Genomic DNA, 13,725 nt, shown 5'->3' with positions numbered 1-13,725 from the left:
GTTTAAAGGTAAAACATTGGAGAAACAGATGGAGAGATGAGGAGAAGACAGCTTATTTAGATAACAGAAAGTGCACAAATGTCATTTGGTAGTGAAGTGTCCCACTGGAGTACTTTAAGCAATGGAGAAGGTATTTCTTTGTATTTAAGTAAAATAATTCATCTTGCTGAGTGGAGAAAAGCCTGGAAGAAGAAGAGACTTGAGGTGAAAAAGTATTTAGAGGATACTTGTCTTGGCTCCATCTAATGAGGCTCATAACAGTGGAAGCAGTGAGAGCATAGTGAGAAATTGTCTGGAGCAATATTTAATAAAAAGCACTGGGTTTACTGGTAATGGGAGTGAGTGAGTGGAAAGGAGTGAAGATAACTCTCAGGTTTTGGCACAGCAAACTGGTGGATAGTGATGGCAAAATCTTCCACTGTGGAGATGACTACGTCAAATACTCCATAGTTAACATCATGGTCAAATCACATTTTGGAAGGGGCTTATTTTAAAAACAGATTGTATTAAAATATATATTCTTTAAGTATATAAGATTTATTTTTTATGCAAGGAATTGTCATTAGGAATTTGCTACATATCTGCCATATGAACTGAAAAATACATTTTAATTGAGTCAGGAAGAAAAATAGTATGCCTTATTTCATCCACTTATTTTAGAATAACAGGAAATTAAGACTCAGAGATATTATAAATGACTTTACAACTACTATTAAGAATTGCTTACAGTCTTACAGTTACCAATCTTTGTATTGTATAAAATGCCTCAATACAAGCATACATTAGTTTATTGGGTATTTGCCATGATTTTCATTTAGCTCTGCCATTGGTTAATCGAGCTATATTTGACAAGTTGCCTAACTAATCTATATTTCAATTTTTTTATTCTTTGTATAAGAGAGATAATAAAAACTTCACAAGCTACATCACAGCTCTGCAACAGAATAACTGATAATACTACGAGAAAAAAACACAAAATATTTGAAAGAACATTATTTATGAATGGCAAAGGCATGTTTTTCTGATTATAGGTATGTTAACTACGGGTCAAACATGAAAATTTTATAAATAAGGTGTTTCATTAGCAGATTACTAAAATGTCATTTATTTTCAGTGTACAAAGTATCTGAACCAGGAGGTGGTAGAAATTTACTGGAAGAAATTCTAGGGCAGGAAAAAAAATTGACATTAGGAAAACAGCAAAGTCAAATATGTAAACTGATGTAAGAACTTGCTTGTGACTGGAAGGGATTTAGGTAAAATGTAGAGATCAATGGAAATATTTCTTTAGAATTTGACAGTGGTTTCAGGGTTAGTAGATGACTCAGCTAAGATTCAAGGTCAGACTCTAGTCTCAGAGGGTGTTTTGAATGTAAGTATTTCAGGCAGTAGGTATACTAAACAGATTGTGCATACACAAAGAGAGTTCAGTAAAGAGGCTGCAAGTCAATGTTCAAGTAGCTACCTCTCTTAACATTTGCATTCAGCTGCATGTAATAGAAATGAAAACACCAGAGACTTCAACAAGATAAGAGGTTTATCTTTTACTCAGATAACAAGATAAGAGGTTTATCTTTTACTCAGGTAACAAAATATTTGGGAAATAGATAACATAGGATTATGTAATGACTTAGGTATACAAAAGTGGGGAATATCAGCAGTGATATTCAACATTTGAAACCACCAGTGTGGCATGGACATACAACTAATCGGAATGGATACCTGGCCAGTCAAAATGGGTTCTGGGCAAAAGCAACCAGTAAAGCTCTACTAAGATATAGGAGCCAGCTGTAATCTTTGTCTGTGATTCAAATTTTATATCAATGCTTCTGGCAGAAAAAAAGAAAAATAATAATAAAAGGACATGTGTTAATTGAATCAATATCCTATCTAAGAAATTTCTCCCAAATCCTACCCAGTGACTTCTACAGATAACCTCATGTGCCAAACTATTCCAGCAAGAAAACCAGCTGCAAGAGAGCATAGAAAATACTGAGCTATATTTCTCTTTGTTTAATTTCCTTGTTTATTTGCTTGTCTGTTTACTTTTAAATTGGGCACATTTCTACCCCCCATCCCCAAAATCAGAGGTCTCTTAATAAAGAAGAAATGGAGGAACAGATATTGGGCAAACACTTCTGAAATTTAGCCTTTTCTTCCTCCTATGATGACTAGAGCAGAAGCAATCATCTTGACAAAATGACAGAAAACCCAAGAAACTATAAAACTTCAGCCCTGACTCCCTTGAGTCACTGAATTAATGTCAGTCATCACTTATATGGGGATTTAGAGTAATACAAAAGTAAAATAAATTCTAATTAATTGCTGTTATTTGATTTATCCATGTTATGAAGCAGAACACAGTCTCTAAGTAATAAATACACTGTCCAAAGGTGTGATCAACTCCGAGTCTATAACTAGGCTTCAGTGTGCACTTAATACCTAATTCCATCAACTGATATAATGCTAGACTGGGTTCTCATTGTCTAAGGACAAAAGTCTGAGTCTTATGAACTAGGTTTTCATTGTTGGCTGCCAGGTGAAGTTTGAACAGGCAGAAGATGAAAAAAAAAGTTTAAAACTTGATAATAAGGTCTATCCATGCACCACAGACTGACATTTTGGTCATTGATGGACTGCATATATGACAGTGGTCTTATAAGATTATAATGAAGGTCAAAAACTCCTATTGCCTGGTGACATCACGGCCACTTTGATGTAGTAGCACAACACATTACTCATGACTTTGTGGTGATGCTGGTGTAAACAACCTATTGCACTGCCAATCACATAAAAGTGCGGCACATACAATTGTGTACAGTATATAATACTTGATAATGAAATAAGCAACTATGTTACTGGTTTATGTATTTATATACTACACTTTAAACTGTTTTTTAGAGTGTAATCTTTCTACTTTTATATAAGGAAAGGTAAAACAGTCTCAGGCAGGTCCTTCAGGAAGTATTCCAGAAGAAGGCACTGTTTTACATCAAAGATCCATTTATGTTATTGCCTCTGAAGACCTTCTAGTTGGACAGGAAGTAGAGCTGGAAGATAATGATATTGATGATCCTGACCCTGTGCAGACTTAGGCTAACGTGTGTGTTTGTATCTTAGTTTCTAACAAAGAAAGTTTAAAAAGTAAAAAAAAAAAAAATTAAAAAAAAGGTAGAAAAAGCTTATAGAATAAGGACATGAAGAAAGAAAATATTTTTGTGTAGCTGTGCAATGTGTTTGTGTTTTAAGCTAAGTGTTACTATTAAAAAGTCTAATGGTTTTTTTAAAAAGTGTACAAGGTAAAAATATTACAATAAGCTAAGGTTAATTTATAACCCAACAAATAATTTTAAAAAATAAATTTAGTGTCATCTAAGTGCTCAGTGTTTATAAAGTCTACAATAGTATACAGTAATGTCCTAGACCTTCACATTCACTCACCAATTATTCACTGACTCACTCAGACCAACTTCCAGCCCTGCAAGCTCCATTCATGGTAAGTGCCCTATACTGGTGTACCATTTTTTATCTTTTATACCATATTTTTTACTGTACCTTTTTTAATGTTTAGAAACACTAATATCATGGTATAACAATTGAATATAGTATTCAGGACAGTAGCATCCCATACAGATTTATACCATAGGAGCAATAGGCTATACCATATAGCCTAGGTGTGTAGTAGGCTATACCATCTGGATTTGTGTAAGTACACTCTATGATGTTTGCATGATGATGAAATTGCCTCTTCACATATTTCTCAGGATGCATTTATTAACAGACACATGACTGTATATTCTAAAGTCAGAGAACTGAAATTGGAATCAAAAGATTCTATTGGTTTGAAGGAATACAATATGCACTAAAAAAATTGAGGTGAAATATGAACTTCCAACTTATAATTCAATTAATCATCCCAGATAAAAATACGCTGTTATATTTAGAGTACCAGTCTAGCCAAGAAAATTTGGTACTTGTGCAGTAAAAAGGATATTCAAAAGTGAGAGGGAAATTGGGTGTTGGGAACTAAGAAATGAGAAAACTGGAATCCAGTGGTAGAATTTCCACCACTGAGGGAGTTGAGCTTCAGGAGTGGAATTTCAAATGACTAAGTATAAGGCAGGAATTCACAGGACAAGTGAAGGAAAAAAAAGAAAAGAAATGTAATGAAAAATATGAGAATTAAAACAGAACCCATTCAGTGTAGACTGTGATGCTGGGTTATTAAATTTGATGCCAAATTCTTAAGTTTACATCATAGAACTCCTTGGAATACTTTTTGAGTACCAGGGCTGATTCAAGAATGTGAAATAGAAAAGAAAGAAACCTTTCAGCAGAGGTTAAATGGCTTAGTAATGTGAATGTGAGCAATTGAGTATGGAAATTCCAAGTAGGTCATTACAACTCAAGCATGATTTTATGACTTTCAAGATATTCAGATACAGAATAACCAAACATTTTATAATACCTATAGCAAGGTCTATTTTAGGTTAGCATAGGAAGCAGTTGTATGTAAATTAAAAGATGCAGGAGTTCATATTAGGATGAGAAACCTTAATGAGAAAGTGCTATACTATATTGCTATTATCACTGAATTCCAATTTAATTTGATTTTTCATACCATTTTAGCAGTATTTATTAAGGCAAATAAAGCAGTAGAAATTCAACCTGTTAAGATATAATCAGAATAGGTCAAGAAAGAATATGCCACAGAATGTTTCTACGCCCTTGTCTTAGAGCAGTGGTAGAAATTATTGGGAATGAAGAAGGTTAAAAAGATATAGGAATTTAACTATGGCTAGAAAGAGATTCATGTAAACAAATATGAGATTAAGTGAATATGAAACAAGTGTGTCATCCCCCCCATCTTTATAGTTCAAGACTTTGTTATCTATAAGCATATTCTTCAAAAGTGAAAATGACCTTGAAAGTTTCACACTTTAAATTACAAGCCACTAATAGATCTGCATGAAAAAATACTTCAATTAAATTCAGCAAACATAAATTTAACAGTATTAAGTTACCTAGACACACTGTTCCACCTCAGGCCTTTATGGTAGGCAGACTTCTAAGGTGGCCCACAACGAGAACCATCTCTTGGTATTTAATTCAGTCCCTTTGTGTGTGAGCTGGCAGAAGTGACTCACTTTCAACCAACAGAATGAAGCCAGAGCAATGGATAGTCAATTCCATAATTAGGCTACAAAAGGACTCTCTCTCTACTATCTTCTTATACTCTTTGATAAGCAAGTTGCCATGTTGGAGAGGCTCATATGACAAGGAACTGAGGGCATTCTCTAGTCCAACAGCCCTTGACGAACCAAATTCGGCCAACAATTAAAGCTCTTGGAAATAGATACCCAGTTCAATCTTCAGATGACTGCAGCCCAGCAGGTACTTGAAGTGCAGCTTTGGGAGAAACCCTGAACAAAGGACCCAGCTAAGCCAGGCCCAGGCTCCTGACCCACAGAAACTGTAGATAATAAATGTATGTTGGTTTAAGCTGCTACATTGGGATACTTTGTTTGCAACATTAGGTAACTAATAACAGACTTTCAGGAATAGAAAAAAGGATGAGATAATGTCATCCAGAAATTCTCAATATAGGTGACAACATTTCTGAGAACATTAATAACCAAAATTCTGGCTGGAATATGTAGATCTGGATCTGTATAGGTACATATACACATTTTTGTATGTGTGTGTGTGTGTGTGTGTGTATGTCTGTGTGTCTGTGTCTGTGTGTTTATATGTACCTTTTGGAAGCACTAACAAGTGAGAATAGGCAAAAATAAGAAAATATTATCAAGGTGTACAGTTTTATCAAGCATATTTAGATTTTTTTAGAGTGAATAATTAAGAACTTATTAAATGGATAGAAGTGTACATCCTTAGAAGAAAAGGGAAAGCACTTTTGTCTAAAGTGTGGGGTACTTAGTGGGTGGGATAGTGGCATGTAGGCTAGAAAAGTAGATCATGAAAGAAAATGGAACATCTTAAAGGCAAAACTGAATGGGTTGAGCTACACTCCTTAGGTGATGATTGCTTTCCTTCTTGCTTGGAATCTGCAATCAGGCCAGGAAATGAGGAATAATCAAAGAATTGGCATTGTCTAGCCTTGACAAAATTCATGCATATCAGCATGTGGAAATAATTGGCTCTTCACAGTTTCTCAGTTGGAACTGAGAAACTAGAAACTGGAATGAAAGGCCAATACAGTCACCAAAACAGAATAAAAGTACCTTAAGGGATAAAAAGTTGTAATCTATAATAAAAGAATTCAATAGTACAAATAGAGAGAGATAGAACATGTCTTCTCATGAAAATATTTAACTTTTCAATCTGCTTGTTGGAAACAACTACTAATACCTAAGACTACAGACCAACACTTTCATAGGAGAAAGAATTTGATTGGTGGCACATTCCTTCCCAGTTATCCTTCCTCATCAGAGCATGCACTTTTAGAGTAACATGAAAAAATGCCATCAACATGATGAATAAACTCAAAAGTCTGCCATAAAAAATACTGATGAAATAGTATGCGATGTAGGGGCCAAAAAATAAATAATCAGTAAAATGGGGGACATTTTAAGTGTCCTTATATATTCCAAAAGTTGTCATGTATAAAACAGGTTAGCATTGGTTATGGGAATCCAATGGACAATGTTAGATCCAGTGACATGCATGCTACAATTCAATCCACAAACAATTAAAAGACACTTATGGCATATCGGGCCCTCGATAGATATGGGAATATAAAGATGAAAGAGATAAAGTTATTGGCCTCAAGGAATTTACAACATAGCTGGATAAATGGCTAATGTAAATATGCTATAAATGAGAAGAGAGATTTAAATATTTACTGAAAGGAGAGAAGAGGGTTGGTGTTAGAAGTCATATTCCCACATACAGTATACTCAAATGTGAAGGAAACGTTAGAAATGGAGTTTCTTCTTTGCATAGCTCAGAATCTAAGGAAGTAGCAGTATTCATGGTTTAATCATTGTGTCAAACACTGTGCTGAGCCTTCTTTTGGAGGAAAAGCTGTGAAGCAAATTGGAGAAATGTAGGAGAGGCCCAGAGACCCCCTTTTTCCAGTTGGCATCAGAAATCCAGGTTGCAAACAACATGATGGGTCAACTTCTTGCTGTAGCACCCAGATAAGAGATTGATCATCTATAAAGATTTAAGCAATAGTGAGAAAGGAGTATGATGCATCACTTATGTGTTCTCTCAAAGAGGCAGCCAATATAAGGTGTGATTGATCTGACTTAGCAAATCACCACTCTTTTCTCTCAGAAAAGCTGAATATATTAATAGTACTATTTATACTTGGTGTGTATCTTAATCCCTTTTGTGTTGCTATAACAGAATACCCAAGACTGGGTAATTTATAAACAATATAAGTTTATTTGGATCATGGTTCTAGAGGCTAGGAAGTCCAAGAAAATGTCACTGGCATCTGGCCCCTGGTGGAAGACAGAAGGCATCACATGGTGAGAAAGAGTGAGAGCATGCAAGGCAGAGGAATAAAGGAGGCCAAACTCCCTTGATAACTAACCCACTCCTGTGATAACAGCATTAATCCTTCATGAGGGAAATGCCCTCATGACATAACCACCTCTTAAAAGTCTCACCTCTTAATACCATCACAATTGCAATTAAATTTCAACATCAGTTTGGAAGGAACATTCAAACCAGAGCAGCATGTATAGAAAGCCTTACCTAGGCTTCATGCTGAGACCATGTGCCAATTCAACCTTTTCCCAAGGCTCTTTTCTCTAAGTCAAAAAGTACTTACTATTAGTAAAATGCTACATTTTAATCAGTATCCCTCTATTTATTCCCCAGGGTAAGTAATGATTGGCACCAAAATACTAAAACATCCCTGATATATGATAAAATTAATTTCAAAATGTCATCTTGATTCCTAACCCTCCTAATCCTCCTAACTCCATACCTGCTACTACTTTTGAGAGTTAATGCTAAGTAGACCCTGGATTAAACCTACTACCCCAAATCTGATATTATTATCAGCTTCCAAGCTCATTGCCAACCCATTCCACAACTCTACTATGCCTTCTCTTGACCCTGTTTTATTGCTTCCACTTTTTGGTCCTGAATCTATTCCTTTTCTCCACTGTCTGCCTGCCTGTTACCCAGAAACCATCATATCTCCTTACTATAGGCACAGGAAACACATTGGACTCTGCAATCAGACCTACACCAATTTTAATCTCGACTTTATTTGAATGCTGTGCCACATTGAGCAAGCCATGTAAATTCTAAATGTCCACTTTCTCCTGGGGAAATATGAAGCTTAATGCACCACAGAGTACCTGGTAAATAGTAGGCATTTTATAAATATGAATTATATTCCTTCCTCATTTCTATAATCTTATATAAATCAATCTGAAGAAAATGCTTAACTGTGAGGAAGAAAGAGAGCAGTATTATACAGTTTCTGAAGAGAACTCACCTTTCTCTTGAACGATTTATCTGTCAGAATAAAGAACTGTGTTCACCACATTCTTTCATTCTGTGAAGTGGTCACACTCTAGATGTGGTGATGAAAGGAAGATGCCTTCTTCTTCACTTGAACAGTATAGCATGCTGCTATCTGGTGAATGTTTCCATAGAAACAGCAGAATGGCTGCCAGGGCAGGAGGTACACTGGAATTCTTTATGGAGCCTTTTCTTCTCTTTAGCAGCCAGTGGAAGTCCTGGTTTGGTTGAACTTATGAGCAGACAGACATTGATTTGAAGCTGCATGTTCAAGAAGAACCAAGCTCAAAGCAAACTTTCAACATGTAGTCTTCTAACTTCAGGCAGAAAGGGGAGAGTTTCGGACATATGTTCTACTGGCACTAAATCAAAGAAAGTGTCAATCACCCATTATTCAGTTAAACTGATACTTGGGGCTAGTAAAACCAGCAGAACTGGCTGTGCATTTGTGGTCAAATGATTGATTTAAATACTTTGGTACTTTCATAGGTCTACCAGCCTATGAAAGAGTCACCTCTACATTTTTTACCAATAGATGATCGTATGAACTGCATAATTTCCAGGATTGGGAAGATCTCATCGGTAAAAATAGTCCATTACACTGCTGCACAGCTTTAAGTCTGTTCTTCAATTTCACTGAAATTTGTTTTTCCCTCTATTTTTCAAGCAGAAGTATAATAGTAAAAATTATATCTATGGCCATGTTGAATTTGGAGGTAGGCATAGATAAGGAGTAGGAATTCTATTAATCTTGAATAAACGATGTTTCTCACAAATTTTTTTTTGTTAGTTTCTATCATGAAAGAGGATTTTAATGTTTTGCATTCTCAGAAATATTTGGGCTCTTCTGTGTCCTAGGATTTTGCTTTGCAATTTATGTAGCTCATTTCTTAAACAGCTTATTTGAACATAAGTGAAGTTCTGTCAAATTTTTGACAGATTTTTATTCCTCACATTCTCCCTGGCCTTTAATAAAGAGAGCTATCATGCAAAATTTTTTGGGGTGTGTGTGTGTGAACCAGTTATGGATCAAGTTATTTGAAGAGTTTGAAAGATTTATTTGGAAAATCAAAGATAAATTAGTTTTTGGAAGAAAGTATCTCAATCAAGTGTTTCTATACTCATCTGTACCAACTGAACATGCAGAATTCTTAAGTTTTATTTCTCTAAGGCTGTGCATAAAAAATAGTTATGCATGTGTGTGGGGGGAAGTTTTTGAATCACATTACAGTAACAAGTTTAGGAAAATAATACACTTCAAGTAATTACATTGACTTTTCCTCTAAATTTTTACTTCAGTCAGTGAAAAGGCCTTTTAATTGAAGAGTGGCATGATTTAAAAAAAAAAAAAGCTTTGACTACTTTTAAATGTTAATCTTAAATAGAAAGGCACAGATAATGTGTTCAGAACATGCAATATTGCTAAGAAAAATATAGGGAGATTTATTATATGGTTACAGTATTAGTCTCTTCTTGAATTGCTACAAAAAAATACTGTGACTGGGTCATGTATAAAGAAAAGAGGCTTAATTGGCTCACAGTTCCAGAGGCTGTGCAGGAAGCACCTTAGCATCTGTTTCTGGGGAGACCTCAGAGAGCTTTTACTCATGGTGGAGGGAACCTTTTACCCATGGTGGAGGGCAGTGGGGGAATAGGCATCTTATATGGCAGGACCAAGAGAGAAACGGGAGGTGCCACAAACTTTTAAACAACCATACCTCATGATAACTCACTATTACAGTGACAGAATCAAAGGAGATGTTGTTGAACCACGAGAAACCACCCTCATTTTTAATTACCTCCCATCTGGCCCCATCTCCAACACTGAGGATTGGACTTGAACATGAGATTTGGGTGGGTCCAAACCGTATCAGTTACTTATTTGCAATTTTCAGATGAGATGGAAAGGCAGAAAGGGATAAATAGTTGAAATGGCAAAAAAAAAAAAATAATAATAATCAACAGGATAAGGTTTATATTTCACTTTCACCACATTATATTTTCAATATAGCTTTCTTTCTTTCATATGCATTTGAGTAGTATTTAAAATTGCAACTTCAGTTAAGAGTTTCCTTTTGTAACTCTACCTTAGTTACCGTAGGCCTTTTGGTAATTCATTATCCCCTGAAATGTCAGTTACCTAATGACACACAGAACCTTACTAGTTCTGCTGATCCTACCACACCCTTTCCTCCTAAATTCTTCACTTATGATGATGTATGCATATAAAAGCTCCCCATTATTCTCACCTTTTTCCTGTCCAACATTTTTCTAACCGTCTTACACTAACTGAAATTGGACTGTCTTCTGATGTCATTAAATTCCCTCTCCAATTTCACATTTTCTCACACCTTGTATATCTTACGGTGGGGAGCTGGGAATGGAATTATCTTCATGCATCAGAATCAACTCTAGGTTGTTACTTCCCCTCTATTTTCTAACACTGTCAGCTCTTAAAGTTCATTCCATTCACCTAAAACCTTCTCTTTCCCACCTGGTTGCTGAAATCTATAGACGTTCTTCACTGAAATTTTGTTTATGCTCAGTGATTGACAACGTCATCTCCAAATTCCTTTTCATCCTCTCTATTTTAGCCACACAATCCCAAGGTTACACCATAGATTTTGTTAACAAACACTGCAGATTGCCAACATCATAAATTCAAACTGGCTACAGTTTTCTAGATTTTCAGCTCATCTAATTTATGACATTGAAAGCAATCTTTGTGGCAGAGAAAGTATTTGCCAAATTCCCCAAATGAAATGAGCTTCTGTTTACTTTCAAAACTCCCTTGGAGCACACTGAATTCATGTGGCTAATTCTAGTTAAAGTATACCAAATGAAAAGAGGATGTACAACCTCTATCCCATGCTTCCTCTGCTTAAACGACTTTGGGAGTCATGCATTAAAATAATAGCATGACAACACGGATGAAGGCTAAATCAACTCCTAGCTAGATGAAATAAGGAGTCCTCACTAACATATCTCAAGATGGTCTTGCCTAAGAAATTACCTTTTGTTATACTAGCCAATGAAAATTTGAGGATTTGTTTCTTGTGCGACGAGTGTTAATTATCCCAAAGAAAAGTTGGCTGTCACAATCCATTGACTTCCTTTCCTTTTATGTAGTGACACTCCCTTTCTGCCTCTACTTTCCTTTTCATCTAGCTTGTATTTTATGGTCCATACTTATATTCAGCATTTTGTTAATTATCACTCTTTATACTTTCTCCTGTCAAAACCTCACCCTTAGATCAATAAATCATCTGCGTTCTCTAGTCTCGCACCCAAGCACCCAAATGTTTTCTTATCTACAATGTCATGATTACCTTTTTAAAAGAGTACTCTACATGGGAAGATGTTTGATTATAATTTTTTAATATGTTTACTCCACAAAATGCTTATTACATACTTTTAACTTAATATTAAAAAAGTCTCTTTCTGCTTTTATTTTCAGTTAATTAATATGCTTCACACCTTATTGAGAAAATAGAAACCATTTAAAAATAAATCTCTTCTACCCTCAAAACTATTTTAAAACTATCATCCTCTTCATTAGTCATTGTGTTCTTTTTTCCACTCACTTCTCCATTCCTTCATTCTAATGAAGTATTTCTATTTGTATGAAGGACTTATTCATTCCCATATGTTCAGTTTCCATTACCTCTCGTCTTCTCAAAGAACCTAGTATTCTCCTCCACATGTCTAATAATAATTCTATCTGGAAAAGTCACAAATTTATTTCCTGTCTCCTTTTACCTACTGCCCTAATTCCTGTTCCACTTCACACTCAAACTTGTGAAATAAATGTTTTAACATTTACTGTGTCTACCTCCTCACCTAACCATTCTCTCTTCAGTCCCTGACTCCCATGCACTATTTCGCAAAGACTGTTCTATGTATATACATATATATTTACAAAATGTATTATTTTACTACCTCTAATTTTAACATATATCAGGCACTTCAGAACATCTGGAAAGACTAGACCTTACAAAAAACTTTAGCATTGTCGACTATATATACAGTAGTGAGAATAAAATGCACAGAAAACAATGGATAGAGTATGAAAAGTCTTCTAAATATGACTAGCACAGAACCTTCTTTTCCTTCTCAGGTCTTCTGCTCCATGTGCTCTAGCCCATTGAACAAACGTGGACGTGTTGCTTCCAGAAGTGGTCTAATAACTCCATTTCAAAAAGTCAACTCCAGAAGACATTTTCTATGACTTCTTTTTAAACTAATGAGAATTTGCAAGGTGTGTGATTTTCTAACTCTACTTCATACGTCGGCAACCTCTTTACTCTAGAAGGGCTGGATGTGGCAAATGTTTTCTTTTAAAAGGTTTTGGGTGGGAGAAGTTGAGAGCAGCTTTTTCATATTATATAGGCAGGCATTCTATAAACAGCCAGTAAATCTTCCCAAAAGATGGTGGGCATTTCCAGTGAGCCAAATGGGGGATGTCATTCTGCCATTTCTCTCTTCCGACAGCAAGGTCGATAGAAAATAGAGCAAGCGCCGCTAACTGTTCCACTCGTTGTAGGGACTCCGCTCACCTTCCAGGCCCGTCAAGGCCGTTGTCCCTTGTCGTCAGGACTAGGTACGTCTCTTGCCCATTCGGGACAGAGTGGTCACCCAGGACCTGGATCTGCACGGCTCTGTGACCTGAGAAGGCAGCTAGCTGAGGCAGCGTCCGTGACCGCCTTCCTGGACCCTCCACACCCTAGCGGCTCTATCACGTGACACTGAAGTGGCCGCCATTATTATGGCCCGACACACCTGCCGCCACCCAAAGTCGCTGAGTCCTCGCGGCTCGGCAGGGGCTTTGTCTAGGCCCGACAGGATTGGACCGAGAGACCCGGCGGCCGGCGGGTTCAGGGCTGGGAAAGGCCGCCGCTGCCATCAGGCCTCCAGGCGGAATAGGGAAGAGAGGTTCGCCGCTGCTTCAAGGCCTGGGCCCGGCCTTGGCTGCCACAGCTAGGTCTCGGGGCGTCTGCAGGGCAGAGGGCGCGCCCGCCGCGTCCCCGGCTCGCTGCAGGCCCAGGCAGCGTCCAAAGCGCCCCCGGGGCGAGGGCAGCTGGCCGTGCTTGGCTTGCTCTCTGCCAGAACCGAACTCAAGACCGTTAAGACATATACCTGACCACTGTCTTCCTGCATAGAAGAGAACATTTTTTTCTCCTTATCTTTTTAGAACTCATAACAACAGAGTTGAGCACTTTT

General features: G+C 36.8%; 1 long non-coding RNA gene across 1 annotated transcript; it reads right to left on the bottom strand.

Moving 5' to 3' along the window:
* Positions 1 to 7,387: 7,387 nt before the first annotated feature.
* LOC130541255 (uncharacterized) lies at positions 7,388 to 12,980 on the bottom strand. Its single transcript, XR_008955302.1, has 3 exons — positions 12,606 to 12,980; positions 8,480 to 8,867; positions 7,388 to 7,469 (listed from the first exon to the last, which is right to left on the bottom strand). It is a non-coding gene; the product is annotated as an uncharacterized LOC130541255 (long non-coding RNA).
* Positions 12,981 to 13,725: the final 745 nt, after the last annotated feature.

This window comes from Pan paniscus, chromosome 12 (genome assembly GCF_029289425.2).
Source record: "Pan paniscus chromosome 12, NHGRI_mPanPan1-v2.0_pri, whole genome shotgun sequence".
Taxonomy (NCBI): Eukaryota; Metazoa; Chordata; class Mammalia; order Primates; family Hominidae; genus Pan; species Pan paniscus.
This window is presented reverse-complemented; position numbering and strand designations above follow the sequence as displayed.